Source organism: Dermochelys coriacea, chromosome 4, assembly GCF_009764565.3.
Source record: "Dermochelys coriacea isolate rDerCor1 chromosome 4, rDerCor1.pri.v4, whole genome shotgun sequence".
In the NCBI taxonomy this organism is placed as follows: Eukaryota; Metazoa; Chordata; order Testudines; family Dermochelyidae; genus Dermochelys; species Dermochelys coriacea.
In genome coordinates, this window is record NC_050071.1 from 54113045 (window position 1) to 54140539 (window position 27495).

The window sequence follows — 27495 nt, forward strand, 5'->3', positions numbered from 1 at the left end:
ATAAGAATTAATGCAAAGGGGGAGGTTAGGTTCCAGGGAAATTTTTTTCACCAGACAAAAGACATTATATACATATTCAGTACAAGTTTTAAACAATTTTAAACAAACTGTTTAATATTGTACACAGCAATGAATGATTGTGAAGCTTGGTTGAGGTAGTGGAGTAAGAGGGTGGAATATTTTCCAGGGAATGCCTTGCTGCTAAATGATGAACTAGCACTCAGCTGGCCCTCAATGGTTAATACGGTGCTGTTAATGTAGCCTCACATTCTACAAGGCAGCATGGACTGAGGCAGAAGGGAGGGAGGAAAAACAATAGATGCAGGGCAGTAGCTGCAAACACTTCCCTGCAAAAACTGAACATAATGATGAGCCCACGCTATCCAGCTGGAGCGCACCACTCCCTCCTGACAGCACATATATGGCTGCACAGTTGCCGACTTTCTAAAATGCTGAGCGGTGTATGCATGAGTGTGAGAGAGAGACATGCATTGCCCCTTTAAATATGCTGACGCCACTTCAAGTACATGGTCCTTTTAAGCAGCTCAGTGTATTCAGACAGGAGACAACAACTTCTAGCAAGCTCTCTCGGTTCTGTCCCCGAGCCCTGACCCCCTCCTCCGCTTTGAAAGCAGCAAGCTCCTCTCCCCCAGCAAGCAGGAAGCTACTGGGAGCAGTTCCAAGGCAGAAGCAGCATGGCAGTGGTGGGAGGGACAGCTGAACTGCTGCTGAGCCACATCCCTTACAGGTTTCAGCCTAGCAGCTGTGTTAGTCTGTATTTGCAAAAAGAAAAGGAGTACTTGTGGCACCTTAGAGACTAACAAATTTATTAGCGCATAAGCTTTCGTGAGCTACAGCTCACTTCATCGGATGCATTTGGTGGAAAACACAGAGGGGAGATTGATATACACACACACAGAACATGAAACAATGGGTTTTATCATACACACTGTAAGGAGAGTGATCACTTAAGATAAGCCATCACCAGCAGCAGGGGGGGAAAGGAGAAAAACCTTTCATGGTGACAAGCAATATAGGCCATTTCCAGCAGTTAACAAGAATATCTGAGGAACAGGGTGGGGTGGGGTGGGAAGGGAGAAATAACATGGGGAAATAGTTTTACTTTGTGTAATGACTCATCCATTCCCAGTCTCTATTCAAGCCTAAGTTAATTGTATCCAGTTTGCAAATTAATTCCAATTCAGCAGTCTCTCCTTGGAGTCTGTTTTTGAAGCTTTTTTGTTGAAGGATAGCCACTCTTAGGTCTGTAATTGAGTGACCAGAGAGATTGAAGTGTTTTCCAACTGGTTTTTGAATGTTATAATTCTTGACGTCTCATTTGTGTCCATTCATTCTTTTACGTAGAGACTGTTCAGTTTGACCAATATCCATGGCAGAGGGGCATTGCTGGCACATGATGGCATATATCGCATTGGTAGATGCGCAGGTGAACGAGCCTCTGATAGTGTGGCTGAAGTGATTAGGCCCTATGATGGTGTCCCCTGAATAGATATGTGGACAGAGTTGGCAACGGGCTTTGTTGCAAGGATAGGTTCCTGGGTTAGTGGTTCTGTTGTGTGGTGTGTGGTTGCTGGTGAGTATTTGGTTCAGATTGGGGGGCTGTCTGTAAGCAAGGACTGGTCTGTCTCCCAAGATCTGTGAGAGTGATGGGTCGTCCTTCAGGATAGGTTGTAGATCCTTGATGATGCGTTGGAGAGGTTTTAGTTGGGGGCTGAAGGTGATGGCTAGTGGTGTTCTGTTATTTTCTTTGTTGGGCCTGTCCTGTAGTAGGTGACTTCTGGGTACTCTTCTGGCTCTGTCAATCTGTTTCTTCACTTCAGCAGGTGGGTATTGTATTTGTAGGAATGCATGATAGAGATCTTGTAGGTGTTTGTCTCTATCTGAGGGGTTGGAGCAAATGCGGTTATATCGTAGAGCTTGGCTGTAGACAATGGACCGTGTGGTATGATCTGGATGAAAGCTAGAGGCATGTAGGTAGGAATAGCGGTCAGTAGGTTTCCGACATAGGGTGTGTTTATGTGACCATCGCTTATTAGCACCGTAGTGTCCAGGAAGTGGATCTCTTGTGTGGACTTGGCCAGGCTGAGGTTGATGGTGGGATGGAAATTGTTGAAATCATGGTGGAATTCCTCAAGGGCTTCTTTTCCATGGGTCCAGATGATGAAGATGTCATCAATGTAGCGCAAGTAGAGTAAGGGCATTAGGAGACGAGAGCTGAGGAAGCATTGTTCTAAGTCAGCCATAAAAATGTTGGCATACTGTGGGGCCATGCGGGTACCCATCGCAGTGCCGCTGATTTGAAGGTATACATTGTCCCGAAATGTGAAATAGTTATGGGTGAGGACAAAGTCACAAAGTTCAGCCACCAGGTTAGCCATGACATTATCGGGGATACTGTTTCTGACGGCTTGTAGTCCAATAGGGGAGCTGATGTGGGGGTGGGCTGCTGCCCCCCTGGTTCTAATCCCCACAAGGAGGGGCTGCTCTTCCAGAGAATCCTGCAAGCAGTAGACAAAGCAGGCAACTGTCAAACAACGTTGTAAGGGAGCACTGTGCAACTTTAAACGAGCATGTTAGAATCATAGAATATCAGGGTTGGAAGGGACCTCAGGAGGTCATCTAGTCCAACCCCCTGCTCAAAGCAGGACCAATCCCCAACTAAATCATCCCAGCAAGGGCTTTGTCAAGCCTGTCCTTTAAAACTTCTAAGGAAGGAGATACCACCACCTCCCTAGGTAATGCATTCCAGTGCTTCACCACCCTCCTAGTGAAAAAGTTTTTCCTAATATCCAACCTAAACCTCCCCCACTGCAACTTGAGACCATTACTCCTTGTTCTGTCATCTGCTACCACTGAGAACAGTCTAGATCCATCCTCTTTGGAACCCCCTTTCAGGTAGTTGAAAGCAGCTATCAAATCCCCACTCATTTTTCTCTTCTGCAGACTAAACAATCCCAGTTCCCTCAGCCTCTCCTCATATGTCATGTGTTCCATCCCCTAACCATTTTTGTTGCTCTCCTCTGGACGCTTTCCAATTTTTCCACATCCTTCTTGTGGTGTGGGGCCCAAAACTGGACACAGTACTCCAGATGAGACCTCACCGATGTCGAATAGAGGGGAATAATCACGTCCCTCAATCTGCTGGCAATGCCCCTACTTATACACCCCAAAATGCCGTTGGCCTTCTTGGCAACAAGGGCACACTGTGGACTCATATCCAGCTTCTCGTCCACTGTAACCCCTAAGTCCTTTTCTGCAGAACTGCTTCCTAGCCATTCGGTACCTAGTCTGTAGCGGTGCATGGGATTCTTCAGTCCTAAGTGCAGGACTCTGCACTTGTCCTTGTTGAACCTCATCAGATTTCTTTTGGGCCAATCCTCTAATATGACTAGGTCCCTCTGTATCCTATCCCTACCCTCCAGCGTATCTATCACTCCTCCCAGTTTAGTATCATCTGCAAACTTGCTGAGGGTGCAGTCCATGCCATCCTCCAGATCATTAATGAAGATATTGAACAAAACCGGCCCCAGGACCGACCCTTGGGGCACTCCACTTGATACCGGCTGCCAACTAGACATGGAGCCATTGATCGCTACCCATTGAGCCCGACGATATAGGCAGCTTTCTATCCACCTTACAGTCCATTCATACAGCCTACACTTCTTTAGCTTGCTGGCAAGAATAATGTGGGAGACGGTATCAAAAGCTTTGTTAAAGTCAAGGAATAACACGTCCACTGCTTTCCCCTCATCCACAGAGACAGTTATCTCATCATAGAAGGCAATTAGATTAGTCAGGCATGACTTGCCCTTTGTGAATCCATGCTTACTGTTCCTGATCACTTTCTTCTCCTCCTCTAAGTGCTTCAGAATTGATTCCTTTGAGGACCTGCTCCATGATTTTTCCAGGGACTGAGGTGAGGCTAACTGGCCTGTAGTTCCCCAGATCCTCCTCCTTCCCCTTTTTAAAGATGGGAAGTACATTAGCCTTTTTCCAGTCGTCCGGGACTTCCCCCGATTGCCATGAGTTTTCAAAGATAATGGCCAATGGCTCTGCAATCACATCCGCCAACTCCTTTAGCACTCTCGGATGCAGCGCATCCTGCCCCATGGACTTGTGCTCGTCCAGCTTTTCTAAATAGTCCTGAACCAGTTCTTTCTCCTCAGAGGGCTGGTCACCTCTGCCCCATGCTGTGCTGCCCAGTGAAGTAGTCTGGGAGCTGACCTTGTTTGTGAAGACAGAGGCAAAAAAAGCATTGAGTACATTAGCTTTTTTCACATCCCCTGTCAGTAGGTTTCCTCCCTCATTCAGTAAGGGGCCCACACTTTCCTTGACTTTCTTCTTGTTGCTAACATATCTGAAGAAACCCTTCTTGTTACTCTTAATATCTCTTGCTAGCGGCAACTCCAAGTGTGATTTAGCCTTCCTGATTTCACTCTGGCATGCCTTAGTAATATTTTTATACTCCTCCCTGGTCATTTGTCCAATCTTCCACTTCTTGTAAGCTTCTTTTTTGTGTTTAAGATCAGCAAGGATTTCATTGTTAAGCCAAGCTGGTCGTCTGCCATATTTACTATTCTCTCTACACATCACGATGGTTTGTTCCTGTAACCTCAAGGATTCTTTAAAATACAGCCAGCTCTCCTGGACTTCTTCCCCTCTCATGTTGTTCTCCCAGGGGATCCTGCCCATCAGTTCCCTGAGGGAGTCAAAGTCTGCTTTTCTGAAGTCCAGGGTCCATATTCTGCTGCTCTCCTTTATTCCTTGTGTCAGGATCCTGAACTCGACCATCTCATGGTAACTGCCTCCCAGGTTCCCATCCACTTTTGCTTCCCCTACTAATTCTTCCCGGCTTGTGAGCAGCAGGTAAAGAAGAGTTCTGCCCCAGTTGGTTCCTCCAGCAATTGCACCAGGAAATTGTTCCCTACACTTTCCAAAAACTCCTTGGATTGTCTGTGCACTGCTGTATTGCTCTCGCAGCAGATATCAGGGTGATTGAAGTCTCCCATGAGAACAAGGGCCTGCGATCTAGTAACTTCCGTTAGTTGCCGGAAGAAAGCCTCGTCCACCTCATCCCCCTGGCCTGGTGGTCTATAGCAGATTCCCACCACGACATCACCCTTGTTGCTCACACTTCTAAACTTAATCCAGAGACTCTCAGGTTTTTCTGCAGTTTCATATCGGAGCTCTGAGCAGTCATACTGCTCTCTTACATACAATGCAACCCCCCCACCTTTTCTACTCTGCCTGTCCTTCCTGAACAGTTTATATCCATTCATGACATTACTCCAGTCATGTGATTTATTCCATCAAGTCTCTGTTATTCCAATCACATCATAATTCCTTGACTGGGCCAGGACTTCCAGTTCTCCCTGCTTGTTTCCCAGGCTTCTTGCATTTGTGTATAGGCACTTAAGATAACACGCTGATCATCCTGCTTTCTCAGTATGAGGCAGGAGCCCTCCCCTCTTGCGCTCTCCTGCTCGTGCTTCCTCCCGCTATCCCACTTCCCCACTTACTTCAGGGCTTTGGTCTCCTTCCCCCAGTGAACCTAGTTTAAAGCCCTCTTCACTAGGTTAGCCAGCCCGCTTGCGAAGATGCTCTTCCCTCTCTTCGTTAGGTGGAGCTTGTGTCTGCCTAGCACTCCTCCTTCTTGGAACACCATCCCATGGTCAAACAATCCAAAGCTTTCTCTCCGACACCACCTGCGTAGCCATTCATTGACTTCCACGATTCGACGGTCTCTACCCCGGCCTTTTCCTTCCACGGGGAGAATGGACAAGAGCACCACTTGCGCCTCAAACTCCTTTATCCTTCTTCCCAGAGCCACGTAGTCTGCAGTGATCCTCTCAAGATCATTCTTAGCAGTATCATTGGTGCCCACGTGGAAAAGCAGGAAGGGGTAGCGATCCAAGGGCTTGATGAGTCTCGGCAGTCTCTCTGTCACATCGTGAATCCTAGCTCCTGGCAAGCAGCAGACTTCTCAGTTTTCCCAGTCGAGGCGGCAGATAGGTGACTCAATCCCCCTGAGGAGAGAGTCCCCGATCACCACCATCCGTCTCCTCTTCTTGGGAGTGGTGGTCGTGGAACCCCCATCCCTAGTATAGTGCATCTCATGCCTTCCAATCGGCGGAGTCTCCTTCTGCTCCCTTCCCTCAGATGTATCATCTAGTCCACTCTCTGCATTAGTACCTGTGGAGAGAACATGAAAACTGTTGCTTACTTGTATCTGCATTGCTGGTACATGGACACTCCCCTTTCTTCTTCTGGAAGTCACATGCTGCCAAATTTCTTACCATCTTTCTGTCCCCACTGCACAGCCTGCTCTGAATCTTCAGAAAGTTGTGTCTGTAGAGGCATATCCTGACGTCTGTCCAGGAAATCTTCAGCTTCTCTTATGCAATGCAGGATCGATACTTGTTTCTCCAGACCTTGAAGCTTCTCTTCCAATATGGAGACCAGCTTGCACTTTGTACAGACAAAGTCGCTTCTGTCCTGTGGAAGGAAGACAAACATGGCACATCCTGTGCAGGTAACAACAACTGAATGCTTACCATCCATATTACCTTCCTTCTAAGAGCTTCCTCAGGTGCTGTAGTAACTACTCAGAGAAGCCTGCAAGATGAAAGCCTCAGTGGGCTCTCCTCAGGTGAACTTCCCTAATTGATCAGTGACCTAACAACAAAACAGCGTTAACCGGGATGACTTTAAGTGAGGAATTACTGTACTTAGTATTCCAATACTCTGTTTCTCCCTCTCTCTGTGTTACCTTTGGGAATGAGGAAGCAGAGGTGGAAATAACTTAGGACCTGATTGGATCTGATTGCTCTGTGGAAGCCAAAACAGGGAGATAGAAGAGCACAAAGAGTTTTCTTTCGACACTTCTTGTGCCCCTGCACTGTAGCTGGGACATACTGCAGTCTTTATGTTCCTTGGGAAGTCCTGCCCCCAGCACACACACTGGCAAGCAAAGCTGGCCAGGTTCACAGAGGGAAACTATACTAAACCCATTTAAGGGGTGTAGAACCAGGCATGCTCCACTTGTATGCTGGGAGTGCCTAAAACAAAAACCATCTCAGAGATCCAGAGTCAAATTAAGACAATCCAGGGCCTAGACACAACCCATAAGATCCCCATCGAACACATCCCCAGGCCCCCCCTCTTTGCCATGGCAATGGGTCTCAATTAAGATGAATGGGGTAATATATATTGTGATGCTGGCAGACCAGGTACCAACTCATGCCAAGGCCACTGGGCCTCACTGAACAACGCATAGCTGGAAACCAGTCTGGCTCGCCTGAGTGCTGGTATTGTTAAAATAGGTATATTAGAGTTATAAGGATGTGTTTAATGTTTAGACTTTATGAAGTGCTTGTAGGATGCTGCATATGTTAATCTTACTTATAATGTCTGTAGCCATTGTTATAAGGCAATATTTAAGTGTTTGCGCTGTAACTATAAAAATGCTAAGACTGTAAACCCCCCAGTCAGGGGAGAAGCATTATCAGGTGTGAAATACTAGTTTACCACAAGATGTGTTATGTCCTCCCCAGCAGAAAAAGGCCTATAGACACCAGACAGGCCACTGTGGAACATCAGTGGACAAAAGACTTTGTTGATTGCTTCCCCTAACACCCCCAAAGAGAATACCTGCAAAAGCCCTTGTCCCATCACAGCTTGAACACTGGGGGTGTGGGGGGAAAGGAATAATAATCCCTGGTAAGGAGAAATTGTTATCCCTATGCTGCTTGAACTTGAAGCGGTGAAGATTTCTAAGCTTAAGCAAGGGATCCCCAGCAGTTTAGCTCAGTTTAGCCTTAAAGAACATATAAAGCTTGCATATTGTAGCAGCTACTATCATCTTTTGAAACCTTATTTGTGTGTGTATGTTTATCTGCTTAAATAAGAGTTATTTCTGAGATTAATTTTTCTTAGTTAATACATCTTTCGTTAGCATTATAGGATTGGCTACAAGATTTGTCCTTGGTGAGAGATCTATGGTGTACTTGACCTGGGGTGAGTGATTGGTCCTTTGGGACTAGAAGTAACCTGAGTACTGATGTGATTTTTGGCGTAACTGACCATCTATCACACAGGCAAGCTTGCTTGCAGAGTGCCCAATCTTTGACTCCATGTCAAGGCTGTTATAACACTTGTTACTTGATTGGTGAATGTTGGGATGGTGCCAAATTGGTGTGGCCATACTGAATGGTGTGAGCATAAATTGACATGCCTTTAACATGGCTGAATAACTGTAGAGGATTCTGGGAGCAGGTTCCCTTTAAGCAGAAGCAAATTTGATAAAAGTCTGGCAAAGTCTGCATGTGCGCTCGATATTGAACCTATTGGTTGGCAAATATGGGCCCATGCAAAAATAAATATCACATATATAACATTCCAGCATGGAGCACAGGTCAACCTGGTTGTAGTACCTTACAGGAAGGATGCCGTGAAGAGAGCCAGAGTGAATGATTGATGAGTGAGTAAATGTGGGGTGATCTTAGTTCGGTATCACCACCCCCAGTCTCTTCTAAAACACTAATTAGGTAAAAATTAGTAACCACATGCCTACGGGGCATGCTTTTAAGACGTGTGACTCCTTTGTGGAAAAAGAATATAAGAATCCTTAATTGATTCCTTAATTATGCTTGAAGAAGCAATGCTGCTAGACAGAGTAGCCAAAACTCTGCTCGGTTGCCTTGAGACCTACTCGAGCCCACAAAGATCTTGCCTCGAGGGAATCCGAGACAGACCAGAGGGCTGAGAAGAACAGAGCAGGAGGAAAGAAGCCGTCTATAAAATTGGTAACCATCTTCTCTGTTTGCCAAGCAGGAACTGCGTGAGGCTAGCGCAGGGCCTGTTTGTGTATGTTTGTGAAAGAAAGACTTGTTAAGAGGAATGTATAGGTCTTAATGTCTAACATAGGAGTTATGTGCTTAACATAATCTTTTACTGCTTGTGTAATTCCTTCTCAATAAACTGCTGTGCATTGTAGATAATTACTGTGGACCAGTGGTGGACAACCTGCGGCCCGTCAGGGCAAGCTGCTGGCAGGCCGCCAGACCGTTTGTTTACATTTTCACGACAGACCGCAGCTCCCAGTGGCTGTGGTTCACCAAGTAATTTTCGTCAAGTAATTTTCCCTCTGTTGATACACCTTCTTGTCAACTGTTGGGAATGGGCCACATCCACCCTAATTGAATTGGCCTCATTAGCACTGATCCCCCCACTTGGTAAGGCAACTCCCATCTTTTCAAGTGCTGTATATTTATACCAGCCTACTGTATTTTTCACGCCATGAATCTGATGAAGTGGGTTATAGCCCACGAAAGCTTATGCCAAAATAAATGCATTAGTCCTCCTCGGTGTTTCAACTAGTTTGGGATTTTTGCCCTGCTTCTTGACAGTCTGCCCTGAGGTTGGCACCCACATTCATGAGCCACTCTAGACAACCTAGACATATATCTCTTGGAGTTATTGTTTCAAGTTGTTTACAAAGTCAGACAGCATCTGTTACACTCAGGTCCAAGCTTTCCTTTGCATCCATGAGGGCGAAAAAGTTAATTTTTTAACGAGAGCTGACATTTTAGTCTCATTAGGTGACGTAAGGAGCAAGGGCCCTAAACATAGGCACTATATTCTCAGATTTGTAAAGGCATTTAAGCATTGCTCTGCTCAGTGTTGCAAGGCCGAAGTGACTTTGCAGTCTAATTCTCATTTTCCAAAGTGACATTTGCACTTTGGCCAAGATCCTCACAAATATTTAGGCGTCTAACTCATCCTGATTTCAAACACTGAAACACTCAGTGGAGCAATGCCTAAATACGCTGTCGTTCCTACGTATTATTCAAGCCTCCTGATACTCTCTCAGGCAAGAAAGTTCCGAACTGCCCCATACCAGAGGCTCTACCTAAAGGTATGGTTGAGCCCTTAATGACACTAACTAATTTTCTTTCTTTCTTTCTTTCTCTCTGATTACCTGATATTTAATTAAAGAATGACAGATTATTTATTTTCCATATTGCTGATTTTTCCCATCTCTGCAGCATGTTTAGAAAACTTACATTTCTACATACTTGCCCAGATAATATAGTTTGACCTTTCACAGGGGTTTTGCCTTTATTAAAATCATGTGAATTAAATGAAATCTGCTACCTTTCAAGGTAATTGGATTAATTTGAACATTTTCAGTGCCTGCTTCAAGCGGGTATAAATGGTATGACATCAAATGGGGTTAAAAAGTCCCCTATAAACCACCACTGCTGTTATTAAATTTAATTAAGATAGAACAGCAGGCAATTTAAATAGGAAAGTGTTGTGTAAAAATGGCAGCACAGGCAAATGACTCTGATGTTGTCATTAAAGCTAATTGGAAGCAGGGGTTTCTAAAGGAAGGTGTAATTAATAGGCTAATGAATACCATATTAGGGTTAAAAGAAAAGGAGTACTTGTGGCACCTTAGAGACTAACAAATTTATTAGAGCATAAGCTTTCGTGAGTTGTAGCTCACGAAAGCTTATGCTCTAATAAATTTGTTAGTCTCTAAGGTGCCACAAGTACTCCATTTCTTTTTGCGAATACAGACTAACACGGCTGCTACTCTGAAACCTGTCATATTAGGGTTGTTATTAACAATGACATTTGCAAACATACATGAAAAACCAGTTGCGGATATAATATTATTAGAGCTATTACAAAGTAAACCTCTTAAAACAAATTATATAGCAGTTTATCAGTTAATATAGTGCCCTACAGAAAAGCAGTAATAAAGCCTTCTTCCCTTTCACCTTCCACTTCCACAAATTAAGTAATAATTACCACATAGTAGCTGTAATGTATATGTTTTCAGTAAATTGGCCATTCTAATGCTTCTATACAAGTTTAACCAAAGAAATATTTTTGAAAGGTAACTGTCAGCATTTAAAGGAAATCACATGAATGCTCCATCATGTTACTATGAAGCATGGAACACATGTAGCTAAATTAATCATTCTGTAGAAAGTATCCCCCACTGGCATTCATCACTAAAAATATGTTCCATAGAGTTGAACAAAATGCTTCTGCAAAATTAAACTGAGCTAATTTATGCATACAAGAAATTATTTTTTATCTGAAAAGGATGACATGCTCAGCCTGTAGTAGGAAGTGTTGGACAGGCTACTTTTCTAAGACCCTTGCTAGATGACAGAGAGCAAAACTAATTCAGATCTTAAAGGAGATTAACCTCTGCATGGCAATCTGTATAGTTTTAGTGCCTGAAAAGGAGAAATGGAGCTTTTAAAGGTGGGAAAAGCAGGCTAAGAGTTCTGAGTAGGAGTGAAACAAGGAAAAGTGGCAGCTACACACAAGTAAAAAAGAAATCAATGTAATTATTAGTTTAAAATTAGGTACTTTTGAGCACAGCTCTGGTTTGGTGGTTCAGACCATTTGGTCTGAAAATCAGGCAGGATACCTAGTAAGACTGAATGCATTTGATGAAGTGAGCTGTAGCTCACAAAAGCTTATGCTCAAATAAATTTGTTAGTCTCTAAGGTGCCACAAGTACTCCTTTTCTTTTTGTGAATACAGACTAACATGGCTGCTACTCTGAAACCTGTTAGTAAGACAAGTGTTATGTATGAGCTTTCGAATATTTCCTGGTTTTAGGTGAGTTGGAAATAGCACAAGAATATAGTCTGAGGATAAAAATTTCAAAAGTACATAGGGTGACCAGATAGCAAATGTGAAAAATTGGGACAGATGGAGCTAGCATATCCAGCTCATATAATATCTTCCTCCTGCAGACTGGAAATTGCAAAATTTGTTATTCCAAAAAGGACTACAAAGTACTCCATGCAACCATAGACAAGTTAAGGGCAAAATATTTTAAAATTACAGGATTTAATCAGAGACGGTCTAGAAAAATATAACTTGATTGAAGGCGCAGAGGCTGGAATTTAGGAGAAATTTTACCGAACTAACAGCTGGGAGCTGTATTAAGCCATAAATCTAATGTGTTTATTAAGACCATGACTTTTAGTGTCTAGCAAAGTTATGAATTTAAGCTCCCATACTCATCTTTTGAAAGCGTTGTGCAGGTTTTCTTTGAGGATGAGGACAGATAGTGCAAAGATAGAGTGATAGGGTGTTTTTGTCTTTTATCATTTTCTTGTGTGAGTTCATTCAGGAGCATAATGATTGTCTGGTTTCACCCACATAGTTGTTATTGAGGCATTTAATGCAGTGGATGGGGTACACCTGTTGGATCATATTAAAGAAGTTCTGTATTAAAATCACAAATGAGTTTGATTCCCCATAGTTTAAATTCCAGGGTATTACTAACTAAGAGATTTCTTGGTTTTTGGTTCTGTTTCTCCCTCTATGTGTGAAACTTGCAAGCTGCTAATTGTGTTAGTACATTCTAAGACAGAGTCTGTTCTTAAAGCAATTCTTTGTAACAACAACTACTCACAGAGAGAGAGAGAGACTCAAAGCAATACTCTGTAACAACAGAAACAGCACCCAGAAACTCCCCGGCCTTTTGTTATATTCCTCTCCCTTTGTTAACAATTGTGATTAAAATAGAGATAGAGGATGTATGTGGATGGATGCTTGGTATGGATAAGAATCCAGTGTCCATCTGCTGAAGAAGGCATCAAGTGGAAATAACCCGGAGGGCAGACTGGAATCCACCCAACAGCCTCAAGACTGGGAGAACCAAAGAACAAGATAACATCTGGCAGTACGGAGCCATCAGGAATGTGCCATCTGCTGACTGATTCAGCAACAGCATGATGAAGCAATTCCCATAGACTGGCATAGGAAGAAATTCCTATAAAAATGGACTCTCTAGAAAGTGAGAACTTTGGGGTCTGATTCTGCAAACCAACTTCCAGGAGCATCAGACGAGCATCTGACAGGCCCTGTTCCCTCCTCATGTCCAGGCCACTTGGCCAGTGGCTTGGCATGAGCAACTCTAAGGCTGGTAACTATGATAACAATCTTGCAGAACCTGTGTGTGTGTGTATGAATGAATGTGTGAATAAATATGAAATTGAATGGAATGTTATAGCTATAACTAACTGCTTACTATGATTCTTTCTGTATTCACAATAAATGTGGCATTTTGCCTTTTCCCCTTTAATAAGATCCTGCTGGTTTTTATTTTATTGGTATAACACACCACATGTTGAGATAGGCATGTGCAGCACCCATGGATCCTGAAAGGGGGGTGTTGATCATTGTACCAGTGGAAATGTGTCTGCAGATTTTGCATCTCTTGTTCTGACAGGTCTGATTCATTCCCAGAGCACAGTCCATCCTGTGCACTGAGCCAGTGCGAGTTGAGATATTTCAAAGGCTTATAACACAACGATATTTTGGTATTTTTTAAACAGGAACAGCAAAAGGTACACCCCTAACATGAAAGCAGCCCCCTGTCAAATTTCAGGCACTTGCTCCAAAATGCTCAGGCACTAGCACTTCTCAACAAAACCTAAGATTTATTGTTATAAAAGCAGAACAACATATTTCCACTGATCTCATTGTTGGAAATAGCTGAGCCAAGTTTGCTGGAACTTTCCAAAATTATCTAGCCTGAGGAAGATGATGCCCAGCATGAAAAATTTCAGCCCAAACTGTTGAAGTCTGACTAAGTTATAAGTAGGTCTGTAAGTTTGTCATGATGCAGAAAAAGTCATGGATACTGTGATTTCTCAGTTTGTACGTGACTTCTCTGTCTGTCTGTGACTGCCGCAGGAAGGCTCTTGGTGGGTAGGTCACTGGGCAGGTGTGGAGGGGAGGCCCTGGGATTGGGGTCAAAACACTGCTCAAGTATGGCCTGACTGTCCCTCTCTTGGTTCTGCAACCCCATGTGCAAGGTCATAATGCTTGGAGTGGGGAGCTGGGCCCAGCCCTGGGGACACAGGAGCTGCCACTTCTGGGTGAGTGTGGGATGGGCTCCCTCGCCATTTCCAGGCCCAGCAGTTTTGGCTCCCAAACTTCCCTGCCTTGCCCCTGCACCCTCCATGCTGACCTGCTGCCATGCATCCCTGCCCCCCACCACATGAGCCTGGCACCAGGGAGAGAGATCATGGCCTGTTCTGGTCTCTCTGGTGGAAAGGGAAGAGGGAGAGGTCTCAGCCAAGGAAGGAAATACCGGGATATGCCAAGCCCAGGCCACAGGCCCCAAGACAGGGCACAGCCCAGAAAGCATAAGGGAGATACTGTACAGCCCTATGGGCCCCTAACATCCCTACTCCTCATGGAAAGCCATGGTCTCTGGGCTGCAGCCCCCTTTCCCACTCCTTTCCTGCCTGGGCAGGAGGCTCAGGGAAGTGCTGGAACCTCTCCTCCAAGCCTGCAGCACTGGGACTCACACAGGGGCTCCACTGTTGTGTAGGGATGTGGGCACCCCAGCCCATTACCTCCTGTGCAGGTGGCAGGTCCCTATCCACAGGGCCACTGACACTTCTGCCTTTGGGCTGGCCATGAGGAAAGGAGTGGCAGCTGCTGGGTCTCTGCTCAGAGCTGGCCAAGGTGGGGCAGTCCTGGGATTCTTGGCTCTCTCCCCTTTGTTGCATCCCTAGAGACAAGGAGGAGGAGGAGTCAGAGAAGAAGGGTGCTGGCCTTTGAGATGTGGCTGAATTTCATTTATCATGGCATTTTTTATAAAAAATTAGGGAGCAGTCATGGAAAATTTAGTAACCTGTGACTTTTACTAAATTTATCATGATTCTCCCATGATTTTTTATACAAAATACTGTGACAAACCTGCAGCCCTAGTTATAAGAAACTAAAAATATGGTCTTATAAGAGAAAGTGCTACCCAACCTTAACTATAGCCAGTGTTATCCGCTTTGTCTATAATATTTGTGACACATGGCCAGAACGGGTTAAACATCCTGCAAAATAAATGACTCAAATTCAACCCTTAAAGACATGTGGGAAGATAATGTTTGTGTTTTTGTGTATTTACATATGTATGGGTAGTGGTCAACAATGTAATCAACAATGGTGTATTCTGATAATTCATTTATTTGAGCATAAGCTTACGTGAGCTATAGCTCACTTCATCGGATACATTCAGTGGAAATTTGTTAGTCTCTAAATAAATTTCAATAAATCTAAATAAATAAAGTTGTTAGTTTCTAAGGTGCCACAAGTCCTCCTTTTCTTTTTGCGGATACAGACTTACACAGCTGCTACTCTGAAATCTGATCATTCAAAGATCAAAAAAAATCTTAGTATTTAAATGAAGTGTAAACATGGCATATCTCTGTAGTCATCTCTCTCTGAAATGTATAGCAAATTGTTGGTGAATGGTGGAGGAACAGGTGATTGTCTTATGTTAAATACCAGTGATAAACTGCCTGATGTTAATCTGTGTGAACAATTAACTATGCTGCTTAGGAAATAAGGGTCTGTTGTTCCCCAAGGGACTCCAACTTGTCAAAGACTACCTGTAATTTATATAAAAGATCCTTGGGTCCTGACCCATTTTATCTCAGATTAGCTTAAGCTTCATCAGGGGATACGGTATTATAGTACTTACTATATTTCACAAACTTAAAAACATTCCTATTTTCTTGTGTATATTGCTATTTACCTTAGAAATGATCCAGTAATCTCCCTCCACATTACCATGACTTTACCAATTTACAAAAAGAAAAGGAGTACTTGTGGCACCTTAGAGACTAACAAATTTATTAGAGCATAAGTAGCTCACGAAAGCTTATGCTCTAATAAATTTGTTAGTCTCTAAGGTGCCACAAGTACTCCTTTTCTTTTTGCGAATACAGACTAACATGGCTGCTACTCTGAAACCTTTACCAATTTAGCAATTGTATGTCTTCAGCCTATGACAATGGATGATTTTCATTTGTTAAAACAATCTAGCTCAAGTAAAGCTTGCTCATGTTTAATGGTAATGTTAGGTAAATTGCAATATGCCAGGACTACCATGCATACTTCAGAAAGGCAGAATATTAATGTCCTACCAGATGTGTCTAGACAATTAAATAGCATTTTCAAGAGGCCAAAAGTTTTTAATAACCAATATGAAGAGTCTGTATGTAAGATTCATTATAGTTTAATTCTGAGAGGCGATGAGTCTATGAAATGCTATATAGATCATAAAGTGGGAGTTAGCCAGTTTTCTCGTAGGGCAAACATTCACATCTAAAAATATATTTGCAATAAATGTAAATCCATACATTTAAATGTATTGCAAGTTATAATATAAATCCAGATCTGCCCTACAGTCTTTCAATATTTATAGATTGTTTTTTGTACTATGATATAACTGGTCCTGGGCAATTACCAAATGCCATTGTTTATATGATATTTTGAATACTATAACTTGCACAGCAAGTCAGGTAAAGGCTAGACTTAGTTTACGGTCAGCTCATAGTAAGGGATACTGCATCTACACTATCCAAGAGCAGATGAGTGAAGGAACTGTGACTTAATAACAATTTCCTCCTTGACTCCCCCTTATTTCTGGGGGAAAGCAATCTGCTACTGGCTGTAATGAGTACCACCAAGGTTCTCAACTGTTTACACACTAGTATTCCCTTCCTACTTTGCCAAAATACATCTTCCTCCCTCTCCATTTAAGATGGGAAAGTCTCAGCTCCACTGACTGCTGCATTGGGGAGAAGCCAAAAATTACAACCATATCTCATTCCTGTCTAGGCACTCCTATCCCTTAGCTATTAGGGAAGGAGAACAGCCAGTTCTTCAGAGTTAACTCTTTCCTCCACATTCCTAGAGTCTAGCTCACCATATCATCAGACAAGTAGTTCACTCCTGCAGAAATATTTTGGGATGCTGGGGTAGGGCTTTAGTTAAAAATTCTCAGGAAGCAATTCCCTCCCAAACTTCTACATGTTTTCTTGTGCCACTGGCACTCAGGTGACTTCTACATCTCTACACTTTCACAAATCATGATGAAACCCTAGAATTTCACTGAAAAAAGTGTCATAATCAGCAACATTCTAATTTTTAGTGAGGCTAGTTGCTTGAGGGTGTGTAAGGAGGGAAGGCCTCAGTTTCGGTCTGGCTGAAAAAGAACTAATGTGAGCAAATGAGGGACCATGTTCATCTTTAATCGTGTAGGAGTTTATAGAAGCAGCACGGGCCTATGCAGAATTGTTTGGGGACATACCTGTGGTAAAATCTGCCCTTTCAAGCACATGGCTTTTATGCAAGGGTGGAATGTTCAACATCAGCTGACTTTCTTTTATATTCATGTGTGACCCTAAGAACACCTTAATGCCAACTGGCAAGGGGTTTACAAGAATATCATACCAGAATCAGAACATGGAAAAGAGTGGACTCTGAAGAACTGGCTGTTCTCCTTCCCTAATAGGTAGGGGATGGGAGTTCACCGAAGAATGTCATGTCATGGTTCACCAATGAATGTCATGTCAGGTATCAAAGAAAAGCCGCTGTCACACTGGTTATGACTATCATCATACAATTTATGTGCTACCATTATCTCAGGTGTTACCTTATAGTTTGTATCAAGGTGTTAATCCCCAGAAAAGGTGAAACACGGATTTTTTGCCAGACCAGAGATGTTTATCCATCTACCTATTGAAATATAAACTCGTTATTGCCTCATTCGCAATCAGCAGTCTGAGTTAAGTGCGTGTGAATGCTTGTGAAATTTTACAGGAAGAGACGAACAGCAATGGGAAAAGAGCCTTATGGAGGGGGGGCGCACTTCAAAGGTTTACTGGACTATAACTGGATGACAAGGAAAGCACCATGTTATCCTGCACCTAAGAAGTAAACAAACAGTATGTTTACATTTATGAAAATGGGCTCACAACCAGCTTTGGTTGGAAATGCTGCAGAAGGCTTTTGGTGGAATAAGGCTGTTCAAGACAGGGAATTAACCTATTAAGTTTAGTTTGTACAAAGTGTGTATTGATTTTGATTTATATGTAACCCTTCTGTTTCCTTTACCCTTACTCACTATCTCTTAAATCTTGATCTTTGATAAGAAATGTATGATTGTTTTCACTATAAATATATCTGCGTGCTGTGGTATTACATAAGGAGCTGATCATAAGTTGAATCAAGTGTGTATAGTGTTCCCTTGGGGACAGCAAACCTGGTATTATTGTGAGTTTTCAGTGGATAAGGGCCTGGACACTACAGGGGAAATGCTTCAAAGGAGCTTGGGGCTGGGGTGCACCTATTGTTAACCTGCAAGGCAACATAAGAGCTGGCATAGACCAGATTGGGTGCATGTCTGGGTGATTAACAGGCTGGTGGTGTCGGGGAGCTGACATCCATTTAAGCAAATGCAAGTCTCTTTCTCACTGGAGAACAAAGGGGGGAACAAAGTGACTCCCAACCCTGAGCACGGTCATATCTTGTTGGTTATTTATTATTTGTATTGTATAGGAACCCCAGTTATGCACCATTGTATTAAGTGTTGTATATGGAGCCTTGTAAACACCGCACAGTATTCCTATTCTCCCTGCTGTCCCACATCAGTTTATGGTTCTTATATACAACACATTTCTATTATAAATGCTGATAGTACTCTTTTTTTCCCCCCTCTCTATAAGCAATGTTTTAGGGCCAAATCCTGCACCCATTGTTCCGTGACAAAACTGATCTTGACTTCATTGGAACTGAAATGCAAATAAAAACTGATTTCTTCTTGTGGAGCCACAACTGCAGGGAAGGTGATGATTTTTAAATTGGGGTGTTCAATATTATTGTATGTCAGTAATCACATTTTTATTTTAAAATTACATTCATACTTATACTTTCAGTTTAATATACACACATTCTAAATTATTCACTTTCTTTGTCATTGCACTTATATTACTAAATTGTCATTTAGTTGCTCATTAGTGAGAGTAATTATCAATATCTTGCCAAATAGCCTGTGTCCACTAGAAATAAGACTTGCATAAATTAAAAAGGGATATTTTTCTGGTAGTCAACGTACCAGAATAAATGTAAGCTATAAAAAAGCACCATGCTATGGCTAGTAGTGTTTAGGCAGCTGTAAAATGCCTTTTGTATAACTAGGAAGCACATTTTTATATAATTAAGAAAACTGATGAGAGTTAAATGTTGAGGGAATGCAGGTGGTATTGTAAGCACACAGTAGCATTATATTATCTGAAACCTGCATAATTTCTACATGCTACTAATGTATTTTTAACTTTAGGTATGGTTTTATAATGAAATTGGTGATTATATTTTAACCTGTTAAATGCTAGAGAAATACACTTCTCAAAAGCAACCAGAGGAAGCCTATTAGAGCTGATCAAAAAATGGGAGGAAAAAAAAATCATACCCACACACACAAATCAAAATTTTAAAGTGTTTCCATTTTGCAGGGTTTGAAATGGATTTTTCTTCACTTTTTTTTTTTGAAAAACAAACAAATGTTTGTGTATGCCTCCTTCCTTCCCCCTCTTTGCCACTGAGTGCAATAAAATTCATGATGCCCACTATTGGCTTTTTAAAATCTGTAACTTTTCCATAATTGAGGAAGTTTTGAAAAGTTACAGTCTACAGAGTGGAAAAAGGGAAAATGGGAAATAAAGAAAAATGAAAAAGTGAAAAACCTCTCTCTCTAAATAGCATTCACTCTACTGCATTCAGTGACAAAAAGGAAAAAACGGAAGGCATCTATATTTCAAATATATTCAGGTTTGGAAAAAAAAAACCCAACGAATATACTGAAACCCAAAAAGCTTCTTATGAAACCTGTTGATTTAGGGGGAAAAGCCATTTCTTTGATCAGAAGAAGGTTTTTGAATTATTTATTTTTTTTATCAGCTCAGACTCGTGCTTAGGCAGGTGTTTGTTTCACACACACAGGAAAAAAAATAAATAGAGGAAATATTGCTGGTGACTCCTGCCTGGGGAGTTTCCTTTTCACTTGTACTTTCACATCAGCAGCTGGAATTCCTGCGGCAGTCACCTGCCCTAGAGTTCCTGCTCTCAGCTTTTCTTTGCTCACTGCTTTCCAGTGAGAGGGGGCAGTAGGTCCCAGGTCTAAACTGATTTCATGGAGGGAAGACTTAACACCAACCAGTTCCTCATCACATACCCTACTGCTTGTCCACCTGGCTTCAATCTGCCACATTGTCAGTGGGCCCTCCTTTACTGACTCCGAACTGTGCAGCCAATCAGCACTGTAGAGGTCTTTGAGACCATCCAAGCTGCAGTGCACATCAAGCAATGATACACACTGTTGAGGAGTGCCCACTAACCAAATTCAGCGGTGGGCTTCGAGAGCTCCATTTGGCCACTAAGAACACCATTGCTTGGCTTGGCGAGTATGCAAATGCTAAATAAATACTGCTCTTTACAAAGTGACGACTGAGCCTCTTAACTGAAAGAGACCTGAGCAGGAACCCATACAGATTTCCTTCTGGAAAAACCAAGATCCAGCTTATACAGTCTGCACAGCCTGGCATGAGTTTCCAGGGGAAGATAAGAACAGAACTCAAATCTTAGGTTTTTCTACTAACTGGTAATATTTTTGTGTAGTTCAGAACCATTATTAATGACCAAAATCTTATATCGGTATGCTAGGAAACAGAAAACTATCATTTCCTAAATTTTATAAATGGACTACCTGAGAGAGTGCCCAAGGTCATTCCAGGAAGAGGTAGGAGAAGAAACTAGGTCCCTAATGACAGGTTTCAGAGTAGCAGCCGTGTTAGTCTGTATTCGCAAAAAGAAAAGGAGTACTTGTGGCACCTTAGAGACTAACAAATTTATTTAAATTTGTTAGTCTCTAAGGTGCCACAAGTACTCCTTTTCTTTTTAGGTCCCTAATGTGAGAGAGTCACATCTGCTGTATCACACTACCTTTTAAAATGAATGTGGCAAATCTACAAGCTGAAACCCATTGCTCTCACCACTGGACAACACTCTGCTGCTCCCTGAGCTAAGAATAAGAACTCAAGTGTCCAGATAGCAAACATCCCATAATTGCCAAAGTTTGTGTCCCGTTCTAATAATTCTTCCTCCACACAGAGGACAACTGCCTACTTCTACTATCTACTAGTTACTCCTTGAGCTTAAGTGAAAGAGGTGAAGCTGAAAGTCCTTGGTACAAACCCCTGCAGGGAAAATGATAACAACTGAATGCATCCGATGAAGTGAGCTGTAGCTCACGAAAGCTTATGCTCAAATAAATGTGTTAGTCTCTAAGGTGCCACAAGTCCTCCTTTTCTTTTTGCGAATACAGACTAACACGGCTGCTACTCTGAAATGACAGTTCTAGTGCATGTACACAAATTGACAGAATTAAGATTCTACAGACAGGACACGCCATAATTATATGTGACTTCCCAGTGTTTGACTTTGCAATGTTTTTAGTGTAGATTTAGTAAATAAATAAATAAAGCAAGCAAGCCAACTCCCCCTTCCCTTAAAATTGCACGTATTGCGTGATACCTGCAAGACTCAGCGCAGGTAATGAATTACAGAGCCTAAACCTCCAGAGGGCTCCAATTGAAAGCTCAGTAGGGCTTACTGCTACCCTGGAGATAAACAGAGGACTCCCCGCACTGGAGCTGGGCAGGCTCATGCCCTTTCACTTGCACTAGCTTTCCACTCCTTTTAAAGCTGAAATGCATGGTTACACCTTCCCCCCCCCCCCCATTGTTTGCAAATGAGTTTATTAAATGTGCATAGGTCAAACAGCTGCACCAAAGTCGCCAGCTGTGCCCAGTCCGCCCTGGCACCGCCTCAGCGAGGAGGGCAGCAGGGGGCACCGCCTCTCGGCCCCGCTCTGACTTCTCAAGGGGGTTGCTCCCTCTTTGCTCTGCCACCCCAAAGGTCAAGTCTTGCCCCAGCGGCGGGCGGCTTTGCCAGAAATCCGCCTGGCTGGGGGCGCAGGGACGGGGACGAGGCCGAAGCAGCGCGCTCTGGTGAGGCATCCCCCGGAGCCGGCTCTGCAGCGCTCCAACCGGGCAGGGACACAACTGGGCTGCGTCGGGGAGGGGACGCTGTATAGGCGGGTGGCAGCTTTTCCTTCCCCTTTAGGGACTGAGAAACGGCTGGCTGCACAGGCGCCGCAGCCCAGGGGCGCCGAAGGGCTTGTTAACCTCCCAGCCTTCAGGTCCCCGGCCCCCCCCCGCCGTAGTTTCCTTTTCTTTGCAAACCTAGCCTGCCCGCCTTAGCCTCAGCCTCGGTCCGTCACGGCTCGGGGCGACTGAGTCCCGCTGAGGCTTCGCTCGCCGGGATCCGTTTCGTGACAACCGAAAGTAAAAAGGCGGGCTGCGGGGAGAACGGGACTTGCTGTCGTGGGTCGCGGCTCTCGCCACCGACGCCGTCTCCGCGCGCCCAGGCTTGTGAGTACTTTACAAGCGGCGGCAACATGCTGCTGCTTGGCTTTCCTACGCGTGTATGTGTCTTGCTGGACGGAGGGAGGACTGCGGTCGGCGTCGCTGTTAGGGGCCCTCTGCTCGGGAGCGTCGCGTCTGCTTGCCCCGCCGGGTCTTTGCGGCCACCTTGCGGCTGCGCGAAAGCCTTACGCCAAAAGGAAAATCAGTGGTAGTCAGTGAACGTAACTATACCGAAAATAGTGCGAAACACAGAAGTGAACGTTGCGAGAGGAAGATAAGGACGTTCCGGTAGTCTTGGGAGCGCCTCCGAGCAATGATGGGTTAAATAGAGACAGAAGTGCGGGCTTTTTTAATTGATGGCATCTCTTTAAATCAGGCTCTTGAAATAGCTTAATGGGAAGGTGTAATTAAACATCACGATGCATTAACATAGGACCCTGCAACCTAGATGAAGTCCCATGGACGTAAAGGGCGCTGGGGCATGCGAGCTGATTCCAGTGTTCGGACTCTGCTACTACGCTAGGTGGGGCGAACGCATTAGTAGTTCTGCTCTGTTAAAAAATGACTGTTGTCTTTGCCACGTAAAGAAAGTCAAATGGCAACGGTCACCTTGTTTGTGCCTGCAAAATTGCTTGGATAAAATTCACAAAAGCAAGAAAATTCACCATATTGGACCCAGGAAGTGTCTTTGAGGGGATCTCTTCCTCTGTCTCTAGCCTGCATACCTATGCCTGGTTCTTTTAAGATGTATTTTAATATGGATTACAATGTCAGATACAGGTTTCAGAGTAGCAGCCGTGTTAGTCTGTGTTTGCAAAAAGAAAAGGAGTACTTGTGGCACCTTAGAGACTAACAAATTTATTAGAGCATAAGCTTTCGTGAGCTACAGCTCACTTCATCGGATGCATTTGGTGACCACAAGTACTCCTTTTCTTTTTGCAAATGTCAGATACAGTGGAACATGCTAGTAGTTCCTTGTTATAATAATCAGCTTGCGTTATGTGAATACCTGCCAAATGATCAGCAATGTGGCAGTCCCTTTGGCCATTATTGACGTTTCCCTATATTTACATGTGTCCATTTACTTGCCTCATGCAGGACAGGTGAAATAAATACAAAAGTGATCCCTTTTCATTTTGCCCTAAAATAAGGAGACACTTGATATTATAGTGCAATTAGAATTTAATATAAGGAAATATTCTTTACACAGCAGTAACGTTGACCCATGGAATACACTCCCTTGAGAAGTTGTTGAGACAAATGTTCTGGCTAGATTTTAAAATAGTTGGAAATAATTTAATTTATAATAAATAATAATTTATAGGACTATTGATGACATTTTAACCATGCAAACTAAAAGAACAAATGGAAGCAACTCTCATGCTTTGAGGTATAAACTGATAGCTCGTTGGGATTCAGATGGGATTTCCTATGATCTACACTGTGCATTCTGAAGTTCACTAGCATTGCTCTGGAGTATTGGACATAAAATGGTCAGACTTTGGTGTAGCACTGTACTATAAAAAACTTAGACTCTGAGACGTCTGCTCCCTCTTCACTTGGCGGTCAGCTGGCTTTGTGAGAAGATATGCAAGCAAATCTTGAAGCTGTTCAGCAATTAATTTTATGCCAAATTTTAGAACCCTGCCACTACAACATCTAAAACACTTATAAGCCTTCAGTTTGTTCTGTAACCGTTGACTGCTCCCCTCTACTACATGGTATGGAAAACGAAAACATGGAAAAGGAAGTAGGAGCTGTGCTGAACAGAAGCCTGGCTATGCTGCAGCGTTTTCTTTTTCTCAATTTCATCTATCTCTAGTACTTCTATGCTTATAATTATGGAACTCAGCTTCATGGAGCCTGGGTATTGTGGCAGGGGAGAAGAGGAGCCAAGGAAAAGCTGCCCCCGACATGGCATATTGTCCTGTTGAATTTAGGGTTGCCAACTGTCTAATCACACAAACCCAAACACCCTTGCCCCTCCCCTTCTGAGGTCCCACCCCGCTCACTCCATCCCCCGCTCAATCGCTTTCTCTCCCCCATCCTCCCTCACTTTCACTGGGCTAGGACAGGAGGGTGGGGTGCAGGAGGGGGTGTGGGCTCTGGGCTGGGAAGTGGGGCTGAGGGGTTTGGCGTGTGGAAAGGGGCTCCGGGCTGAGCATGGGTCAAGGGTTTGGGGTGCAGGAAGGGGTGCAGGGTGCAAGCTCTGGTAGGGAGTTTGGGTGCTGAAGGGGACTCAGGGCTGGGGTTGGGGGGCAGATGGGGTGAGGGCTCTGGGAGGGAGTTTGGATGCAGGAGAGAGCTCCAGTCTGGGGTAGGGGGTTGGGGTGCAGGAGAGGTGTGGGTGCAGGCTCCAGCTGGGAGGTGCTTACCTTGGGTGGCTCCCGGTTGGTGACACAGCGGGGCTTATGCAGATTCCCTGCATGCCCTGGCCTCACACTGCTCCCAGAAGTGCCTGGCACATCCCTGTGGCCCCTGGGAGGGTGGCAGGGAGCTCTGTGCTCTGCCCACATTCACATGCACTGCCCCTGCAGCTCCCATTGGCCACAGTTCCTGGCCAGCGGCAGCCATGGAGTCGGCGCTGGGGGGGAGGCAGAGTGCGGAGCCACCTGCTTTCAGGAGTGGCATGAGGCCAGGGTAGGCAGGGAGCCTGCCTTAGCCCCACTGCGCTGCCGGAGTGTCAGTGCGTAAAATCTCCCGGTTTGGCTTTAATAGCCTCCGGGAGATAGGGTGAGAAATCGGAAGTGTTGGCAATGCTAGTTGAACTTGCGTTGCAAAATGCATCTAAATTAGTGCTTCTCAGAGACACTATGTAGGGAATATGGGTGTTTAGATTTCAGGGGGTGTCAGGGTTTCCTCCCTCTAAACTCTGGGGTACAGATGTGGGGACCCGCATGAAAGACCCCCTAAACTTATTTCTACCAGCTTAGGTTAAAACTTCCCCAAGGCACAAATCCTTCCTTGTCCTTGGATAAGTACTGCTGCCACCACCAAGCAAGTTAGACAAAGATTCAGGAAAAGGACCACTTGGAGTTCCTGTTTCCCCAAAATATCCCCCCAAGCCCTTCACCCCCTTTCTTGGGGAGGCTTGAGAATAATCTACCAACCAGATAGGTAAACAAGGTGAGCATAGACCAGATCCTTGGGTTTTTAGGACACTAAAAACCAATCAGATTCTTAAAAAAACAGACTTTATTATAAAGGAAAAAAAATGTAAAAGAAGCACCTCTGTAAAATCAGGATGGAAGGTAACTTTACAGGGTAATAAGATTCAAAACACAGAGGATTCCCCACTAGGCAAAACTTTAAAGTTACAAAAAAACAGGGATAACTCTCCCTCTAAGCATAGGGAAAATTCACAAGCTAAAACAAAAGATAAACTAACGTATTCTCTTGCTATACTTACAGTTTGTAATCTTAGAGGCTTATTCCAGATATGGTTTTAGGAGAGGTGTTTTTTTTTTTTTTTCTGCCTGGTCCCTCTCTTTGTCCCGAGAGAACACAAAGAAAAGCCTTCCCCCACAGATTTGAAAGTATCTTCTTCCCTTATTGGTCATTTTGATCAGGTGCCAACCAGATTATCTGAGCTTCTTAACCCTTTACAGGTAAAGGAGGGATTTTATGCTACCCTTAGCTGTATCTTTATGACGGGGGGGGGGGGGGGGGGGGATATCTGGCAAGGCAGAACCAGGGTTGCCAACTCTTGTGATTTTGGCTGGGGCCAGAGCCAATCTAGTAGTGATGTGAGAAGCTCCAGCCATCCCATGAATTTCAACTCTGCCTTGGGGAAACCCCCCTCTGATGGGCTGCTTTTCCCACTGCCCTGCCTCAGGGGCCTTCCTATGGCCTGCAGAGCCACTCCCCCCTTACCACCATTTTCACAGAAGGGGAGGGGAGAAAAAGAGGGAGCATAAAAAGCCCAACTGCTCAGAATGGCACTGCTCCCCCGGCCCAATCTTCTTTTGTGAACTGTGGGGCAGTTCCTCTCCTTCTCAACTCTCCCTCCCTTGCAACACCAGACCTGGGAAGGGACAGAAGGGGGAGAAGAGGGACCCCACTGCAGCTCACCCGAGGCCTGGGAGAGTAGGAAGAAGCTTCCTAGGAGTTGCAGGAGGAGCAGGGATGAGACAGCAAGGCAGAAGTGGGGGTGAGAACTCCTGCAGCAGTTCTCAACCAAATGCTGAATACTTTTGGGAGCACTGGCAATGCTAATTGTCACATACACACAATGGGGATGGGCAGGAAGAGGTAAAAAATCAAGACAGATCAAAACACATTAAAAATAATCTCATTTGGGTGGGTGGGTGGGATCTTGCTCATGATTGTTTAACGTTTGAGACTGGCAATACTTGGATTGTGCCTGTTTGTTTACTCTGTAAAATAATGAACATATTATTTGTTTATTTTAAAAAAAGATTCTGCTCTTGTGAATTTCAGCAGACTGCATGCTCACAAGAATAGACCAGACATGCAACAGCTGAGGGCAAAAGAGGCTTAATTTAATAACAAATAAAATTCTGATGCACAATGTCTGAGACCAAGTACAATGTCATTGCAAATTATAATAATACAAAAGAAGGAAAATAATGTTACACTAACTCATACTAACAAGGATATTTTAGTGTGCAGAGCAATGTATATATATTTATATATGGTTGGGCAGTTCTGCTTCTTGTTTTTCTATCCAGTCGTATATTTGGTTAGTCTGTTATCTGAGCCATGGATTCTCTACTTGGTATGATGACTCCATCTATAAGAATCACCACTTTTCCTGCCAGGCATAATGAGTCTTATTTAAAACTCATCAGAGTTGGACCCAGCCCTAATTTTTAGCACAAGCCAGCTGACTTTAGGAGATTTCAGAGGATGGAAGCATATGCTCCGCCATAACAAATGAAACCATTCACTGATATCAAAAACTGAGGCAGTAAGCCTTAGCTAGGACTAATAAGAATACTGAAATGATTATTTCAAAAATTTCAGCAGCAGATTTGAGAATTACTGATTTGAAAAATACAATTAAGAAATATTAATGTGTTATAATGAAATAGTTTATATAACTAACAACATCTCTTAGGCCAATATCCTCCACCTTGTGTTTACAAACAAGCAGAAAGTCCCTCTTGTTAAGACCTCTAACTCCAAGGCCATT

At 43.8% G+C, this 27495-nt stretch overlaps 1 protein-coding gene across 1 annotated transcript in view; it reads left to right on the forward strand.

The window, feature by feature from the left end:
* Positions 1–21961: 21961 nt before the first annotated feature.
* The window catches only part of IL15 (interleukin 15), an 80129-nt gene continuing 74595 nt past the window's right edge, over positions 21962–27495 (forward strand). Inside the window, exon 1 of the mRNA XM_038399585.2 lies at positions 21962–22346. The gene's annotated coding sequence lies outside the window, so the exon portion shown is untranslated. The remainder of the gene's footprint in view (positions 22347–27495) is intronic.